Below are 18,158 nucleotides of genomic sequence, written 5' to 3'. Positions count from 1 at the left end.
TCTTTCTTTCTTTCTTTCTTTCTTTCTTTCTTTCTTTCTTTCTTTCTTTCTTTCTTTCTTTCTTTCTTTCTTTCTTTCTTTCTTTCTTTCTTTCTTTCTTTCTTTCTTTCTTTCTTTCTTTCTTTCTTTCTTTCTTTCTTTCTTTCTTTCTTTCTTTCTTTCTTTCTTTCTTTCTTTCTTTCTTTCTTTCTCTTTCTCTCCTTCTCTCTTTCTTTCTTATTTGTTGAAGTATAGTTATTTCACAATGTTATAGAAGTCTCAGGTGTACAACATAGTGACTTACAATTTTTAAAGATTATACTCCATTTACAGTTATTGTAAAATATTGGTTATATTCCCTGTGTTGTACAATATATCCTTGTAGCTTTTTTTTTTTTTTTTTTTTTTGCGGTACGTGGGCCTCTCACTGCTGTGGCCTCTCCTGTTGCAGAGCACAGGCTCCGGACGCACAAGCTCAGCAGCCATGGCTCATGGACCCAGCCGCTCCATGGCACAAGGGATCCTCCCAGACCAGGAACGAACCCACGTCCCCTGCATCGGCAGGCAGACTCCCAACCACTGTGCCACCAGGGAAGCCCCTTGTAGCTTATTTTATGTGTAATAGTTTATACCTCTTAATCCCCTATTCTTATGTTGCCCCTCCTCCCATTTTTCTCTCCACTGGTAACCACTAGTTTGTTCTCTATATCTCTGAGTCTGTTTCTTTTTTGTTATATTCCCTAGTTTGTTTTATTTTTTAGATTCCACATATAAATGATATCATACAATATTTGTCTTTGTCTGTCTTTGAAATAAGCATAATGCTCTCTAAGTCCATTCTTGTTGCTGCAAATGGCAATATTTCATTCGTTTTTAGGACTAAGTAGTATTCCTTTGTGTGTGTGTGTGTGTGTGTGTGTGTGTGTGTATATATATATATATATATATATATATATATATATATATCCCATCTTCTTTATCCATTCATCTGTTGATGGATACTTAGGTTGCTTTTATACCTTGGCAATTGTAAATACTGCTATTATGAACATTGGGGTGTATGTATCTTTTCAAATTAGTGTTTTCAGTTTTTTAAGGATATGTATACCCAGGAGTGCAATTGCCAGATCTGTGGTAGTTCTACTTTTAGTTTTTTGAGAAACCTCCATACTGTTTTCCATAGTGGCTGCACCAATTTACATTCCCACCAAAAGTGTACAAGGGTTCCCTTTTCTCCACATCCTCCCCAACATTTGTAATTTGTGTTCTTTTTGATCATAGCCCTTCTGACAGGTGTGAGGTGATATTCCACTGTGGTTTTAATTTGCATTTATCTGATGATTAGTGATGTTGAACATCTTTTCATGTACCTGTTGGCCATATGTATGTCTTCTTTGGAAAAATGTCTATTCACGTCTTCTGACCATTTTTAATTGGGTGTTTGCTTTTTTGATGTTGAATTGTATGAAATGTTTATACATTTTGGATATTAACCCCTTAACAGTCATATCATTTGTAAATATTTTTTCCCATTCAGTAGGTTGTCTTTTTGTTTTGTCAATGGTTCCCTTTGCTGTGTAAAAGATTTTGTTTAATTATGTCCCATTTGTTTATTTTTGCTTTTGTTTCCCTTGTCTTAGGAGGCAGATCCAAGAAAATATTGCTACGATTTATTGCAAACAGTGTTCTGCCTATGTTTTCCTCTAGGGGTTTTATTGTCCCATCTTACATTTAGATATTTAATCCATTTTGAGTTTATATTTGTATATGGTGTTAGAGAATGTTCTAATTTCATTCTTTTACATTTAGCTGTCCAGTTTTTCCAGTGCCACTTGAAGAAACTATCTTTTCTCCATTATATATTCTTGCCTCCTTTGTCATAGATTAATTGACAATAAATTGGGCTTATCAGAGTTCTCTATTCTGTTCCATTGAGATATGTGTCTGTTTTTGTGCCAGTACCATACTATTTTGATTATTGTAGTTTTCTAGTAGAGTCTGAAGTCAGGGAGTGTGATACCTCCAGCTCTGTTCTTCTTAAGATTGTTTTGGAAATTCAAGGTCTTTTGTGTTTCCATACAAATTTTAAAATTATTTGTTCTAGTTCTGTGAAAAATGCTATCAGTATTTTGATAGGAAATTTCATGAAATCTGTAGATTGCTTTTGGTACTATTGTCCTGCCATTTTTTTTTTTACATCTTTATTGGAGTATAGTTGCTTTACAATGGTGTGTTAGTTTCTGCTATGTTCTCATAGCTCTACCCTCTTGCATCTGCCTCCCTCCCACCCTCCCTATCCCACCCCTCTAGGTGATCACAAAGCACCAAGCTGATCTCCCTGTGCTATGCGGCTGCTTCCCACTAGCTATCTATTTTACGTTTGGTAGTGTATATATGTCCATGCCACTCTCTCACTTTGTCACAGCTTACCCTTCCCCCTCCCCATATCCTCAAGTCCATTCTCTAGTAGGTCTGTGTCTTTATTCCCATCTTACCCGTAGGTTCTTCATGATATTTTTTTTCTTAAATTCCATATATATATGTGTTAGCATACGGTATTTGTCTTTCTCTTTCTGACTTACTTCACTCCGTATGACAGACTCTAGGTCCATCCATCTCATTACAGATAGCTCAAACTCGGTTCTTTTTATGGCTGAGTAATATTCCATTGTATATATGTGCCACATCTTCTTTATCCATTCATAGGATGATGGGCATTTAGGTTGTTCCCATCTCCTGGCTATTGTAAATACAGCTGCAGTGAACATTTTGGTACATGACTCTTTTTGAATTATGGTTTTCTCAGGGTATATGCCCAGTAGTGGGATTACAGGGTCATATGGTAGTTCTATTTGTAGTTTTTAAGGGACCTCCATACTGTTCTCCATAGTGGCTGTACCAATTCACATTCCCACCAGCAGTGCAAGAGTGATCCCTTTTCTCCACACTCTCTCCAGCATTTATTTTTTCTACATTTTTTGATGATGGCCATTCTGACTGGTGTGAGATGGTATCTCACTGTAGTTTTGATTTGCTTTTCTCTAATGAATAATGATGTTGAGCATTCTTTTATGTGTTTGTTGGCAGTCTGTATATCTTCTTTGGAGAAATGTCTATTTAGGTCTTCTGCCCATTTTTGGATTGGGTTGTTTGGTTTTTTTTTTATTGAGCTGCATGAGCTGCTTGTAAATTTTGGAGATTAATCTTTTGTCAGTTGCTTCATTTTCAAATATTTTCTCCCATTCTGAGGGCTGTCTTTTGGTCTTGTTTATGGTTTCCTTTGCTGTGCAAAAGCTTTGAAGTTTCATTAGGTCCCATTTGTTTATTTTTGTTTTTATTTCCATTTTTCTATGAGGTGGGTCAAAAAGGATCTTGCTGTGATTTATGTCATAGAGTGTTCTGTCTATATGTTTTCCTCTAAGAGTTTGATAGTTGCTGGCCTTACATTTAGGTCTTTAATCCATTTTGAGCTTAGTTTTGTGTATGGTGTTAGGGAGTTATCTAATCTCATACTTTTACATGTAGCTGTCCAGTTTTCCCAGCACCACTTATTGAAGAGGCTGTCCTTTCTCCACTGTACATTCCTGCCTCCTTTATCAAAGATAAGGTGACCATATGTGCGTGGGTTTATCTCTGGGCTTTCTATCCTCTTCCATTGATCTATCTTTCTGTTTTTGTGCCACTACCATACTGTCTTGATTACTGTAGCTTTGTAGTGTAGTCTGAAGTCAGGGAGCCTGATTCCTCCAGCTCTGGTGTTCTTTCTCAAGATTGCTTTGGCTATTCGGAGTCTTTTGTGTTTCCATACAAATTGTGAAATTTTTTGTTCTAGTTCTGTGAAAAATGCCAGGGGTAGTTTGATAGGGATTGCACTGAATCTGTAGATTGCTTTGGGTAGTAGAGTCATTTTCACAATGTTGATTCATCCAATCCAGGAACATGGTATATCTCTCCATCTATTTGTATCATCTTTAATTTCTTTAATCAGTGTCTTATCATTTTCTTCATACAGGACTTTTGTCTCCTTAGGTAGGTTTATTCCTAGATATTTTACTCTTTTTGTTGCAATGGTAAATGGGAGTGTTTTCTTGATTTCACTTTCAGATTTTTCATCATTAGTGTATAGGAATGCCAGAGATTTCTGTGCATTAATTTTGTGTCCTGCAACTTTACCAAATTCATTGATTAGCTCTAGTAGTTTTCTGGTAACATCTTTAGTATTCTCTATGTATAGTATCATGTCATCTGCAAACAGTGACAGCTTTACTTCTTCTTTTCCGATTTGGAATCCTTTTATTTCCTTTGATTCTCTGATTTCTGTGGCTAGTACTTCTAAAACTGTATTGAATAAGAGTGGTGAGAGTGGGAAACCTTGTCTTGTTCCTGATCTTAGTGGAAATGCTTTCAGTTTTTCACCATTGAGGATGATGTTGGCTGTGGGTTTGTTATATATGGCCTTTATTATGTTGAGGAAAGTTCCCTCTATGCCTACTTTCTGGAGGGTTTTTATCATAAATAGGTGTTGAATTTTGTCGAAAGATTTCTCTGCATCTATTGAGATGACCATATGGTTTTTCTCCTTCAATTTGTTAATATGGTGTATCACGTTGATTGATTTGCATATATTGAAGAATCCTTGCTTTCCTGGAATAAATCCCACTTGATCATGGTGTATGATCCTTTTAATGTGCTGTTGGATTCTGTTTGCTAGTATTATGTTGAGGATTTTTGCATCGATGTTCATCAGTGATATTGGCCTGTAGTTTTCTTTCTTTGTGACATCCTTGTCTGGTTTTGGTATCAAACTCATAGAATGAGTTTGGGAATGTTCCTCTCTCTGCTATATTTTGGAAGAGTGTGAGAAGGATAGGTGTAAGCTCTTCTCTAAATTTTTGATAGAATTCGCCTGTGATGCTGTCTGGTCCTGGACTTTTGTTTGTTAGAAAATTTTAAATCACAGTTTCAATTTCAGTGCTTGTGGTTGGTCTGTTCATATTTTCTATTTCTTCCTGATTCAGTCTTGGTGGGTGGTGCATTTCTAAGAATTTCTCCATTTCTTCCAGGTTGTAAGTTTTATTGGCATAGAGTTGCTTGTAGTAATCTCTCATGATCTTTTGTATTTCTGCAGTGTTAGTTGTTACTTCTCCATTTTCATTTCTAATTCTATTGATTTGAGTCTTCTCCCTTTTCTTCTTGATGAGTCTGGCTAACAGTTTATCATTTTATTTATCTTCTCAAAGAGCCAGCTTTTAGTTTTATTGATCTTTGCTATCATTTCCTTCATTTCTTTTTCATTTATTTCTGAACTGATCTTTATGATTTCTTTCCTTCTGCTAACTTAGGGGTCTTTTTGTTCTTCTTTCTCTAATTGCTTTAGGTGCAAGTTTAGGTTGTTTATTCGAGATGTTTCCTGTTTCTTAAGGTAGGATTGTATTGCTATAAAGTTCCCATTTAGAATTGCTTTTGCTGCTTCCCATAGGTTTTGGGTCGTTGTGTCTCCATTGTCATTTATTTCTAGGTATTTTTTAATTTCCTTTTTGATTTCTTCAGTGATCACTTCGTTATTAAGTAGTGTATTTTTTAGCCTCCATGTGTTTGTATTTTTTACAGATCTTTTCCTGTAATTGATATCTAGTCTCATAGTGTTGTGGTTGGAAAAGATAATTGATACAATTTCAATTTTCTTAATTTACCAAGCCTTGATTTATGACCCAAGATATGATCTAACCTGGAGAATGTTCCATGAGCACTTGAGAAAAATGTGTATTCTGTTGTTTTGGGATGGAATGTCCTATAAATATCAATTAAGTCCATCTTGTTTAATGTATCATTTAAAGCTTGTGTTTCCTTATTTATTTTCATTGTGGATGATCTGTCCATTGGTGAAAGTGGGGTGTTAAAGTTCCCTACTATGAATGTGTTACTGTCGATTTCCCCTTTTATGGCTGTCAGTATTTGCCTTATGTATTGAGGTGCTCCTATGTTGGGTGCATAAATATTTACAATTGTTATATCTTCTTGGATCGATCCCTTGATCATTATGTAGTGTCCTTCTTTGTCTCTTCTAATAGCCTTTATTTTAAAGTCTATTTTGTCTGATACGAGAATTGCTACTCCAGGTTTCTTTTGGTTTCCATTTGCATGGATTATCTTTTTCAATCCCCTCACTTTCAGTCTGTATGTGTCTCTAGGTCTGAAGTGAGTCTCTTGTCGACAGCATATATATGGGTCTTGTTTTTGTATCCATTCAGCTAATCTGTGTCTTTTGGTGGGAGCATTTAATCCATTTACATTTAAGGTAATTATTGATATGTATGTTCCTATTCCCTTCTTCTTAATTGTTTTGGGTTTGCTATTACAGGTTTTTTTTCTTCTCTTGTGTTTCTTGCCTAGAGAAGATCCTTTAGCATTTGTTGTAAAGCTGGTTTGGTTGTGCTGAACTCTTTCAGCTTTTGCTTGTTTGTAAAGGTTTTAATTTCTCCATCAAATCTGAATGAGATCCTTGCTGGGTAGAGTAATCTTGGTTGTAGGTTTTTCTCCTTCATCACTTTAAATATGTCCTGCCACTCCCTTCTGGCTTATAGAGTTTCTGCTGAAAGATCAGCTGTTAACATTATGGGGATCCCCTTGTGTGTTATTTGTTGTTTTTCCCTTGCTGCTTTTAATATGTTTTCTTTGTATTTAATTTTTGATAGTTTGATAAATATATGTCTTGGAGTGTTTCTCCTTGGATTTATCCTATATGGGACCCTCTGTGCTTCCTGGACTTGATTAACTATTTCCTTTCCCATATCAAGGATGTTTTCAACTATAATCTCCTCAAATATTTTCTCAGTCCCTTTCTTTTTCTCTTCTTCTTCTGGGACCTCTATAATTTGAATATTGGCGCATTTAATGTTGTCCCAGAGGTCTCTGAGACTGTCCTCAGTTCTTTTCATTCTTTTTTCTTTCGTCTGCTCTGCAGTAGTTATTACTACTATTTTATCTTCCAGGTCACTTATCTGTTCTTCTGCCTCAGTTATTCTGATATTGATCCCTTCTAGAGTATTTTTAATTTCATTTATTATGTTGTTCATCATTGCTTGTTTTATCTTTAGTTCTTTTAGGTCCTTGTTAAATGTTTCTTGCATTTTCTCTATTCTATTTCCAAGATTTTGGATCAACTTTACTATCATTATTCTGAATTCTTTTTCAGGTAGACTGCCTATTTCCTCTTCATTTGTTAGGTCTGGTGGGTTTTTATCTTGTTCCTTCATCTGCTGTGTGTATTTCTGTCTTCTCATTTTGCTTATCTTATTGGATTTGGGTTCTCCTTTTTGCAGGCTGAAGGTTCATAGTTCCCATTGTTTTGGTGCCCTTCCCCAGTGGCTAAAGTTGATTCAGTGGGTTGTGTAGACTTCCTGGTGGAGGGGACTAGTGCCTGTGTTCTGGTGGATGAGGCTCTACCTTGTCTTTCTGGTGGGCAGGTCCATGTCTGGTGGTGTGTTTTGGGGTGTCTGTGGACTTATTATGATTTTAGGCAGTCTCTCTGCTAATGGGTGGGGTTGTGTTGCTGTCTTGCTAGTTGTTTGGTATAGGGTGTCCAGCACTGTAGCCTGCTGGTCGTTGAGTGAAGCTGGGTGCTGTTGTTGAGATAGAGATCTCTGGGAGATTTTTGCCGTTTGATATTATGTGGAGCTGGGAGGTCTCTTGTGGACCAGTGTCCTGAAGTTGGCTCTCCCACCTCAGAGGCACAGCACTGACTCCTGGCTGCGGCACCAAGAGCCTTTCATCCACACGGCTCAGAATAAAAGGGAGAAAAAGTAGAAAGAAAGAAAGAAAGAAAGAAAGAAAGAAAGAAAGAAAGAAAGAAAGAAAGAGAGAGAGAGAGAGAGAAAGAAAGAAAGAAAGAAAGAAAGAAAGAAAGAGAAAGAAAGAAAGAAAGGATAAAATAAAATAAAGTAAGGTAAAATAAAATACAGTTATTAAATTAAAAAAATAATTATTAAGAAAAGATTTTTTTAAAAAAGTAAGAAAACAAATACAAAAAAAATTGACGGATAGAACCCTAGGACAAATGGTTAAAGGAAAACTATACAGACAAAAATCTCACACAGAAGCATACATATACACACTCACAAAAAAAGGAAAAGGGGAATAAATAATAAATCTTGCTCTCTAAGTCCACCTCCTTAATTGGGGATGATTCGTTGTCTATTCAGGTATTCCACAGATGCAGGGTACATCAAGTTGATTGTGGAGGTTTAATCTGCTGCTTCTGAGGCTGCTGGGAGAGATTTCCCTTTCTCTCTTTTTTTTTTTTTTTTTTGCGGTTAGCTGGCCTCTCACTGTTGTGGCCTCTCCCATTGCGGAGCACAGGCTCCGGACGCGCAGGATCTGCGGCCATGGCTCACAGGCTCAGCCACTCCGTGGCATGTGGGATCTTCCCGGACCGGGGCACGAACCCATGTCCCCTGCATCGGCAGGTGGACTTTCAACCACTGCACCACCAGGGAAGCCCCCTTTCTCTTCTTTGTTCGCACAGCTCCCGGGGCTCAGCTTTGGATTTGTCCCCGCCTCTACGTGTAGGTCGCCAGAGGGCGTCTGTTCTTCACTCAGAGAAGACGGAGTTAAAGGAGCCGCTGATTCAGGGGCTCTGGCTCACTCAGGCCGGGGGGAGGGAGGGGTACGGAGGGCGGGGCGAGCCTGCGGCGGCAGAGGCCCGCGTGAGTTGCACCAGCCTGAGGCGCGCCGTGTGTTCTCCTGGGGAAGTTGTCCCTGGATACGGGATGCTGGCAGTGGCGGGCTGCACAGTCTCCCCGGAAGGGAGGTGTGGAGAGTGACCTGTGCTCGCACACAGGCTTCTTGCTGTAGGCTGCAGCAGCCTTAGCGTCTCATGCCTGTCTCTGGGGTCTGCGCTCTTAGCCGCGGCTCACGCCCGTCCCTGGAGCTCCTTTAAGAAGCGCTCTTAATCCCCTCTCCTCGCGCATCAGGAAACAAAGAGGGAAGAAAAAGTCTCTTGCCTCTTCGGCAGGTCCAGACTTTTTTCCTGTCCTGTCATTTTAAAACACCTTCCAAAGCTGAATGCCTGGGGTTTCCATAGTGATGGAAAACAAGCCTCCATTGCCTGGTCCACCCCTGCCAAGACGCTGGTCACCCTAAATCTTGTCATCAAGAGTGCTAGTCCAGACGTGCAGCTGTTATGTGCAGGGAGGTGGAGAAGTGCAGCCCTAATGTGGGGGCCTGGTCTTGGGAAGGGGAGAGATGTGGCTCTGTGGTTGGTGACTCTCAACCAGGACACTGGGCAGCACTGATTGAGAGAACAGGGTGTTGGGGGGTCTCTGTTCTCCAGCTCCTCTGAGAAGCAGATGCCAAGAACAGACTAAATTTGCAAGGATTTTGATTAGAGGACACAACTGTATGAAAAGAAAATGATATTGGAGCTTCAAAAGTCTAGGAGAGCTGTCAAACCACGATGAGAGTCTCATCACCAACAGGCACAGAAGGGAAGACAGTGGGAGTGCCCCAGCCCCCGGGTCAGTCAAAGGAAAGTTCAGCAGAGCTTTTGGGAGTCTTTGAAACAAAGCCAGTCAACAAAGAATTCTCCTGGCAGGGAGTCGGATTTGGGATCTCCCCACACTCTGGAAGAGAGCTGGCCTGGTGGCGTGGCTTGGTGCAAATCCCAAAAAATGGATTCAGAGCACAGTCAATTCTACTCCAGCAGTGGGAGGTGGGCCACAGGGTCTCAGGTATGGAAACTGGAAACTGCAGAAGAAAGTGAGGCTGAGAGAGCCCAGAGGTTCCTAGGCGTCCAGAGTCCAAAGCTAAGACCAGCCAAGAGAACACCCACTGCAGTTCTGGGAAGTTCCAGTTCTAGGAAGAACTAGAAGACCTTGCTGGTGAGATAGTCTTAAAAGGGAGCAGGCAGGTGGGGCCTGAGCTGAGTGGTAGTCAAGAAAGAGGTTCTTTTCTATTTAATTTTTAAAAAATCAGTTATACATTCACTTGGAACCAACGAATGATGTGTCAAATATCTAAGGGGCTTTGTTTCAGAAAATAGCAACTCTGTACATCTTTCCTCGTATCCAGTCCCCTCAGAAGCCATTTTCTCCACTGTGAGCTGAGCCACGGAAGTCTTCTCCTACGTTGTCTACCTGGAAGGTGGGGGGAAAGCGCTGGCTACCCCTTATTCTGTGAACCCTTAGGTCCATGAAGGATTGCTGCATTGGTCATTTGTTGCAACAATTTATTGACAACAGTCTTGACACTTAACACAGTTTTCTGTGTGTATACCTTTTCATAGCAGATTAAGTGAGACTAATTTTCACTTATATTGCTGATTTTCTTTTTTTTTAATTAATTAATTAATTTATGGCTGCATTGGATCTTCGTTGCTGCAAGTAGGCTCCCTCTAGTTGCGGCGAATGGGGTCTACTCTTCATCGTGGTGCACAGGCTTCACATTGCAGTGGCTTCTCTTGTTGCAGAGCACAGACTCTAGGCGTGGGCTTCAGTAGTTGTGGCTTGCAGGCTCTAGAGCACAGGCTCAGCACTTGTGGCGCACAACTACTTAGTTGTGGGCTTAGTTGCTCCGCGGCATGTGGGGTCTTCCTGGACCAGGGCTCGAACCCATGTCCCCTGCATTGGCAGGCAGATTCTTAACCACTGCGTCACCAGAAAATCCTGCTGATTTTCTTAGGAATTGATATTCTTTATGGTAAAACACTGATAAGATACATATCAACTTTGGAAAGTTGGAATGGTTGACTTGCTTTATTTTATTGAAAAGTATGAAATTCTTCTTCCTTTAGAATAAGGAGAAAAAAGGAGGAGGGTCAGATTGTGGTTCTCATTTTTCCACTCTCTGCACGGTCTGACTGTAATTTACATTCTTTCACTCTCTTTGAGTTTTGCCCTGTAGCCATATCACTGTTCTAAGCCGCTGTCTGTTTAGGCTGATACTAGAAGACTTAGAACAGTTTTTCTCACTCTCCAGTATGGGAAAGACCCATATTATTTCTGAATAAGTTTTATTTCATGGTACCTCATTTGTTTCAAATTGAGAAAATAGACTTCTGATACCCAAAAAATCCAATTTAGTAGAAGCACACATATGTGGGGTTTGCTCTAACTATACTTTTTAATACTATGAAATTTAATAAAAGGGATGGTTTTATACTGAAGCCACTATATTTCAGCTCAAGACATGAAAGAAGCTTGTTATAAGGTCCTGTCACTTGTGAATAATTCTGGAACTTTAATTTTAAGGACAAGAGGTAAAGAAGTGCTAAGAGGCATGGTGAGAGTCTTTCTCTCTGGTTTCCCTCTCTACAGCGCCTGGCTCAGATCAGCTTCTCCTCTCTCCTCAGTACGGTGTAGAGAACATCCCAGACACCCAGCATGTAATTGTGGAATTATTTCAGATGTAAATTAGGGTTGTAGTCATGCTTTGGAAAAACTTATATTTCATTCTTTTGTGACCTTATCTTTTCTAGTCTCAGATTAAAAAAATTATATGTGACTACTGAGAACATTTCCTTTTTTCTGCCTATGCATTAGGTCTCTCTTCTTACCTTCTCAGGATGGTTGTGAATCCTTAAGGACAAGAACAAAACATTATCTCTATGTCTCTTCCAGCAGCACGGAGTGTTACACACTGAGTATTTGATGATGGGTCAATGATGATTTATTCTTTATATGTGCATGTATTAAGGTGAAAGAAGCCAATTCTTTATAAGAAGGGAAAATCTCTGTTGCCTACCGGGCAAGTCTGTTGTCTATCTTAATTTATTGTTATACCCATAGCTCAAGGGATGGTATCTTATGGGTGGGAGGTAATAAAATATTTTCTAAATGAATCATAAATGAATGAAAGTTGATATTTCAAATAAACACCAGTAAAAAAAATTGATAATTGCATAAATAAGTCCTAAATGGCCTGTCATCAGAGCTAATAAAATATTTTGAATGTCATTTGCTCTACAAAATAATGAGGATGCTCTGGGCCAGATGAAAGGCCTGTCCATCCACCTAAGGCCCCGTAAGAGTAGGAGTAGGTGGTGGCTTGACCACAACTGGAACATTCTGGAAGCTCTGGTGTTGTGAATCTCTTCTTGCCTTGCAACCTTAAAGTTTCATGCCTTTGCCTACTCAGTTATGTCTGAGGGGGTTTCTGACTCTCGCATTGTTGCCATCAGCTGTATGGATTTGAGCTCTATCCTTGTTGATGCTCAACTGGCAGACACTTAAGTACCTGGAAGCTTTGAGCCAGTACTCAGTTGTGGGCCAGGAGTGGCAATATGAAGGCAGCTATCATTCATTGGCAGAGATACAGAATAAGATATTGTCCTTCCCCTTAAAATTAAAATCCCACATCAGAAAGTGAATATTTATTGAGCCTTTTGCCAGTTATCAATATATTGCCTCTCAGTTCCCAATTCACACTTCCATTCCTGCTGTGTGATAGTGGTTGGGATTCATTTCAGCAATTCTCATACAGGAAGCACAACGTTAGGTTTATTAATAGACGGTGCTGGATGAGCATTGCAGGAGGAAGGGACTTCTCATGCTGGTTCTTGCAGTAACTGGTCACTGGTGTGGGTGTGTCCTTCCTTGGGTACAGTCCCTCAGCTCTACCCTATAGAGTTTTCTTTCGTCTTATCATTTATCATAGCTTAATTATTCTCTCTTACCTTATTAAATAAGGGAAGTTTCTATATTAAACTTCCCTTATTTAAATCACTCTGTGGTTTCTGTATGATTGGACCCAGACTGCCATAAACATTTATTATGCGCTTAGCCCCTTTGTAAGTATGTTACAGGCATTTCCTTATTTGTCCCTATAACCCTATGATGTAGGTGGTTCTGTGGGTCTCATTTTTGAATGAGAAAACTGATGTCCATTGACATCTAGTAACTTGATGAAGGATAAAGTGAAAAATGTGAGATGCATATTTGACAGTCAAGTGGACATCTCAAGTAGGCAGTTGGCTCAAGTAGGATCAGGAGGGTAGTCAGGGCTGGAGGTAGAAATCTGGGAGCCATTAGTGTGTAGCTAAGGATCTTAGTCTATGATTCTAAATCTATACATTAATCCAAAGTCTCTTTTATGCCACCATTGAGCAGCCAAGATGGAGGAAGACCCCACTTTATATTTTTAATACTTTTTAAAATATATATCTTCTTAATGTTTTAGTGAACTTGATATTATTATGCCAACTTGAACCCCATACCAACTGTAAGAGGAATGGTACCTGGATGTTTCCTGGGTGATCAAAATCCAAGCTGGGATGTCCTACATTTTCAACCAGGACAAGAATGAGAACTACTAAAGAATCCTCTTTCTTACTATCACCTCTAATTCCATTTTCTGCACAGATTCTTGGATATAAGTTAGCATAATATTCAGTGCTCAGAGAGCCAGTACGGCCATGTAGGTGGAAGGGACTAAGGGCAGAAGGATTAGTGACCAGATGGAGATTAGGAATCATGATCTTATTGATCAAACTTCTGGCTTCAAGCATCCTTTGCCAACAGCAAGACTTTTAGAGCTGGTTTATACTCTGACTAAAGGCAAGGGAGCCATAGATGGTGTTTGAGCTGGTGAGGGCGCAGTGGAGCTGAGCTGGATATGGGTTGGGTTGGAGGCATGAAGCAGGAAGGGAAGGCCACATCACCTCCAGGGAGTGAGAGGTTGCTGAGGGCAGGACTCAGAGCTCACTCACATCTGGAGTTTGGATAATGCCCTCTAAATATTTGCTGATGTGTCTTGAATAGAATAGAATGGGGAAAGAAAAGGATAAGACAAGATGGAATAGAAGTGAACTAAAAATCTAAGGAAGAGGACAACACAGGGCACTTGGGGCACGGGAGTGGAGAGGAATGCAGCAGCCTGTGACAAGTGGTCTGGGGAATGTCAGAGGCAGAAAGCACACAAGTGAATCAGAAACCTCTTCCATTCGCCCCACCCCACCCCAAACAACAGCCAGCCCACAGGTGTGACTCTGTGCCTTGTCACTGAAGATACCAGCCAAGGGCTCTGATCCACCTACTTGTCCATTTTCAAACGGAAATGCTGAACCACAGAATAAGTGGAAGAGGAGCCAAAACTGTAGAACTGAGCACTGAAGATGTTCAAGGATGCAGGAGCTTGCAAGGTGTATCCCTCCAAGACGAGGGAGGCATCCTGAGCTGTAAAACAAAACCGCTTCCTTGTAAGATGGGGCATGGGGTACACAGGTCCTGTAGGTACTTCCCTCCACTTGGCACCCAGCAGCAGAGGAGAGAGAGCCCCATGAGGCTCCAGAGACAAGTGATATTTGCGGGAAGTAGTTTGTTTGATGGAGAAAAGGGAGTCAGCTTATTCTTGTGAACAGGCCTACAGCTGCCTGTCACTATTAGCAAGGACTGTTACTCTGGGGTTGGGGGTGTAAAATTAAATGTGGATCTTTCCTGTGAACCAGCAATTCTGTACCTAGATATATAAAGGGTCATTCTCAAATTGCTAAAAGCAATTCTCATATAAATAAATGGTAAGTATATGTCATAATGTTATTTAACCCATTAATGAAGAAAGCAGCATAATTCAAAATTAATTCAACAAGGACACGAGAACTAGTATTTATATAATCTATTGAAAAAGAACTGCTGAAATAAAATTGCTAAATTCTATACCAAATTGATTACTGGCCTACAAGGCAATAATATTTTAATGCTTTGTGTTATTATCTCCTTTATTAAATATTAAAAAAATCAATACACCTAACCAGTTTTCTACAAAGTTCACCTTTAACATTAGAACCCTAATCAACTGCAAAAGTAAGTCAACAAAGTTTCATTCCATGAGAGTCAGATGACCTACGAAGAGGCTTAATTAAATGTCACACAATCATCTTCTTATTTTACTTCAAACTTTTGGATAGTTATGCTAAATAGTCACATAATCCATAGCAATTCTTGCACACCTGCCTTATTTGGACACATTTGGATACATTTGCAAGATTGTTCAAAACAGCATTATCTTCATTAGCAAAATCTAGAAACTACTGAAATGTTAAGAGAGCAATACATCAATGAAAAGGAATAAGTACATCTACATATTCCAATATGGCATAATTCCTCAATGTAATTTTGGCATTATTTGACTTTTTATTATGCAATATGTCTTGCTTTGGCCAATGTGATTAGTGGACATGACACAAACATAAGCTAAAATGACCTTGCATGTGTGGTCTTGTTCTCTTGTGCCACCCAAACAGCTTGCCTTGAGAAGCCATAGATTCAAATAGATCAGAGACATGTGGACCAGCTCTGGACAGAGCCTGGACCCTGAACCCCAGCCCAGCTGAGCCCCCTGACCTCTCAGTTACACAGCCATGAAATAAATTTACTTTGTTCATTGTGGCATCCCACTGGGATTTGAGATGGTTTGTTATGCAGCATTATTGAACAATAACTACCTAAGACAAACATACAGACTAAAATCATTGATATGTAATGTTCTAGGACATGCAAACACAGTTAATGAATTCTGTAAATATACCAAAAAATGTAGCAAAACAACAAAGCAAAGCAAATTATTAATAAACATAAAATTCTAGATAGTGGTTACCCTACATGTGAGGGAGCTATGATGTGTGGGGGCACAGAGGGTCTCAAGGATAATGGTGGTTTCTTTCTTAATCTGAGAGGTGGGCACACAGTTTGACTTATTAGTCACTGTAGCTTACTATATATATTATAAGACCTCTTATATATACTATATATTTCATTTTCCTTCACATGGAAACCACACACAAAACCTTGAATTACAATGAAGTATATTAGAACCTGAGACACAGCCCACATGAAAGTTTTAAAAAGTTTAGTACAGGTAAACTCAATTCATTCAAATACGAGTTATCACAAAAGGTTGAGCACAAAATTTAATGAGACCTGAAAAAGGAGGACAGGAAAATCATTTTAAAAAAAAATGTTGCCACAATGCAAGAAAATATGACCAAATACTTTCAAATTACAGAGTTTATGAAGCAATTAATACTAAAAGAGGCAAATGTAGAGATACTTGAGACTAGGGAAGAAATATTAGGGGTAAAGGATGAGATGAAAAGAGAGCTGAAGGAGTGTTTTTTTAAATAGGAAAAAATCAAATTACTAACAATATTTTAGTCTAAGAGCAGACAGTTGGGGGAAAAGAGGAAGTTCTTTGTGTGCCATGTAGAGCTATTTGTGTCTTAAAAGCATGGGAATTTGTCACTTGGGTTTTGGAAAATGCACCTTTCCTACCCCCACCCCATGTCTGAGTCCCCTTGGCACTATCCCTGCAGCAGTGTTTGGGCCCCAATGCCTGGGAGACCCCACACTGATCCAGGTGTCTGCCTTGTTCTCAGACAACCTTCTAGCTCACTGTCTTTCCTCCAGCCAGTCCTAGCTCTGCATGCCCAGGCCACAGGAACATCAGGATTCTCCAAACCATGCCTATATTCTTCTTTCCCAGTATAAACTTGGTTCCCCTGGGCACTGCTGCTCTGCTCCCAAGGTTTGAAGCCCCAGAACTCAGAGCCCCCAGCTCCTGTTCTGACTCCAGTGCCACCACCCTGGGTCTGCCCTGTAACCTCAAGGCTCCATTCTCCCTTGATTCTGTTGCTCATATCTGGACATTCCGCATGGACCAGGATGAGAGGGGACATGGCAGTAATGGAAGAGGCAGTAGGTGAGGTTTGTTTACCATCACCATGGAAGCTTCAGTCCATGGGCACTGGGTGGGGCTTAGGTGGCAGGTTAGACAGCCCTCCTCAAGCCCCCTGCTCATCCCAGCTCGCTGGGAGTACTCTTGGACATTAGGAATCCCTGGGGAAAAGCCCCCTGTGTTATTGAGCCCTGGTTTCAAGGGCTTACCGCACTAACTCCATGTGATCTTGAGAAGGCCATCCTCTCTCAGCCCAATTTTTTTTTACCTCTAAAGCATGGGACATTTCCTGACTCCATAGGAAACAGTGGGCAGGTGGGATGGAGTGAGAGACAGGCCCAGGTGGAAGAAACAAGGAACATTGTCGGGATGTTTCACTAGGCGGCACAGAATTAGAGAGCAAGCAGATCCAGGGAGATGTCTGTGGATGAGTCACAGAGGGAGGAATGGGTGCAAAGGTCTCAGTGAGACCCAATCAGAGCAGGAGCTGGCTGTGGCCAGGCAGTCATCAAGAGGAGATAGAAGGCTCATGCCAGACCCTGGGACAAGGCAGAGAGAAGTCTGGGCACAGAGACTCTCTCCAGCCTTTACACTTCTTCTGACACATTTTTTCCCAACACCCTGCAAATATGACTCTGCTGTTGAGTCCACCTGGGGTGACCAGGGTGCTGGGAGGCCTGGGTAGCCAGGGTGAGAACGGCTGATTCAAGAAGATGAGAAGCCATGGGGATGAGTAGGGCAGCAGGCAGCACCTCAGTGTGAAGCTCAACACAGCAGGTCCATGCCCTCTTCAGGGTGTCCTGTTCCCCTGGCCACACCTTGGACCTTGGATGACAACTACTTAGTGACATTCCCTAATCAACAAGACATGGAGAAGAAAGGATGGAAACATCAGTAAGTGAACTAAATGAGGTCTCTCACTCATGGAGAAATATGAGAGGACACGAGAAAATGAGTCTTCAGGGGGAAGTGCCTATAGCTCAGATGTATTTGATCACATTAGAGCCAAAAACACCAAAGCTTCACCTTAAACCTGGAAGACCTCTCATTGGAAAGCTGCAGATGGAGAGGATAAGATTGGGTGGCTTTTGCTCACAGACCTGGGCCAACTTTGGTTGAAGTCTCAGGAGAGCCTACAATGACCATTTTTTTTCTTTTGGTAAATTCCATAAATGGACAATAATAGCAGGGGATCAACAATGGATTTAGTAGAAGCTCAAAAAAGTCACCACAAAAATACAGAAAGGGGTTAAAATCTTATCAGATTATGAAAAAAAGACAAACCAGTAAGGAACCTTTTGAAAATATCACCATGGCTCATGCAAAAAAGCAAATTCCAGAAAAGAATGGTAGGAGGTGAGCATAAGCTCTCCAGGGAGGTGAGCCACTGGAAAGTAATTACTCTGTAAGACCCTGTGAACAACCAGCAAATGAGCTCCAAAGACAATGGGAATGGAAGAGGACAGAGAATGAAAGTCATGGTCCAGCAAGAGAAATATTTCAAAGACCAAAAC

At 40.4% G+C, this 18,158-nt stretch overlaps 1 pseudogene; it reads right to left on the bottom strand.

Annotated features, from left to right (window-relative positions):
- LOC113626634 (uncharacterized) overlaps positions 1–14,184 on the bottom strand; it is a 24,322-nt pseudogene extending 10,138 nt beyond the window's left edge.
- Positions 14,185–18,158: the final 3,974 nt, after the last annotated feature.

Source organism: Aethalodelphis obliquidens, unplaced genomic scaffold (genome assembly GCF_003676395.1).
Source record: "Aethalodelphis obliquidens isolate GAN/ISIS:26980383/991018 unplaced genomic scaffold, ASM367639v1 scaffold18, whole genome shotgun sequence".
NCBI classification, from domain to species: domain Eukaryota; kingdom Metazoa; phylum Chordata; class Mammalia; order Artiodactyla; family Delphinidae; genus Aethalodelphis; species Aethalodelphis obliquidens.
This window is presented reverse-complemented; position numbering and strand designations above follow the sequence as displayed.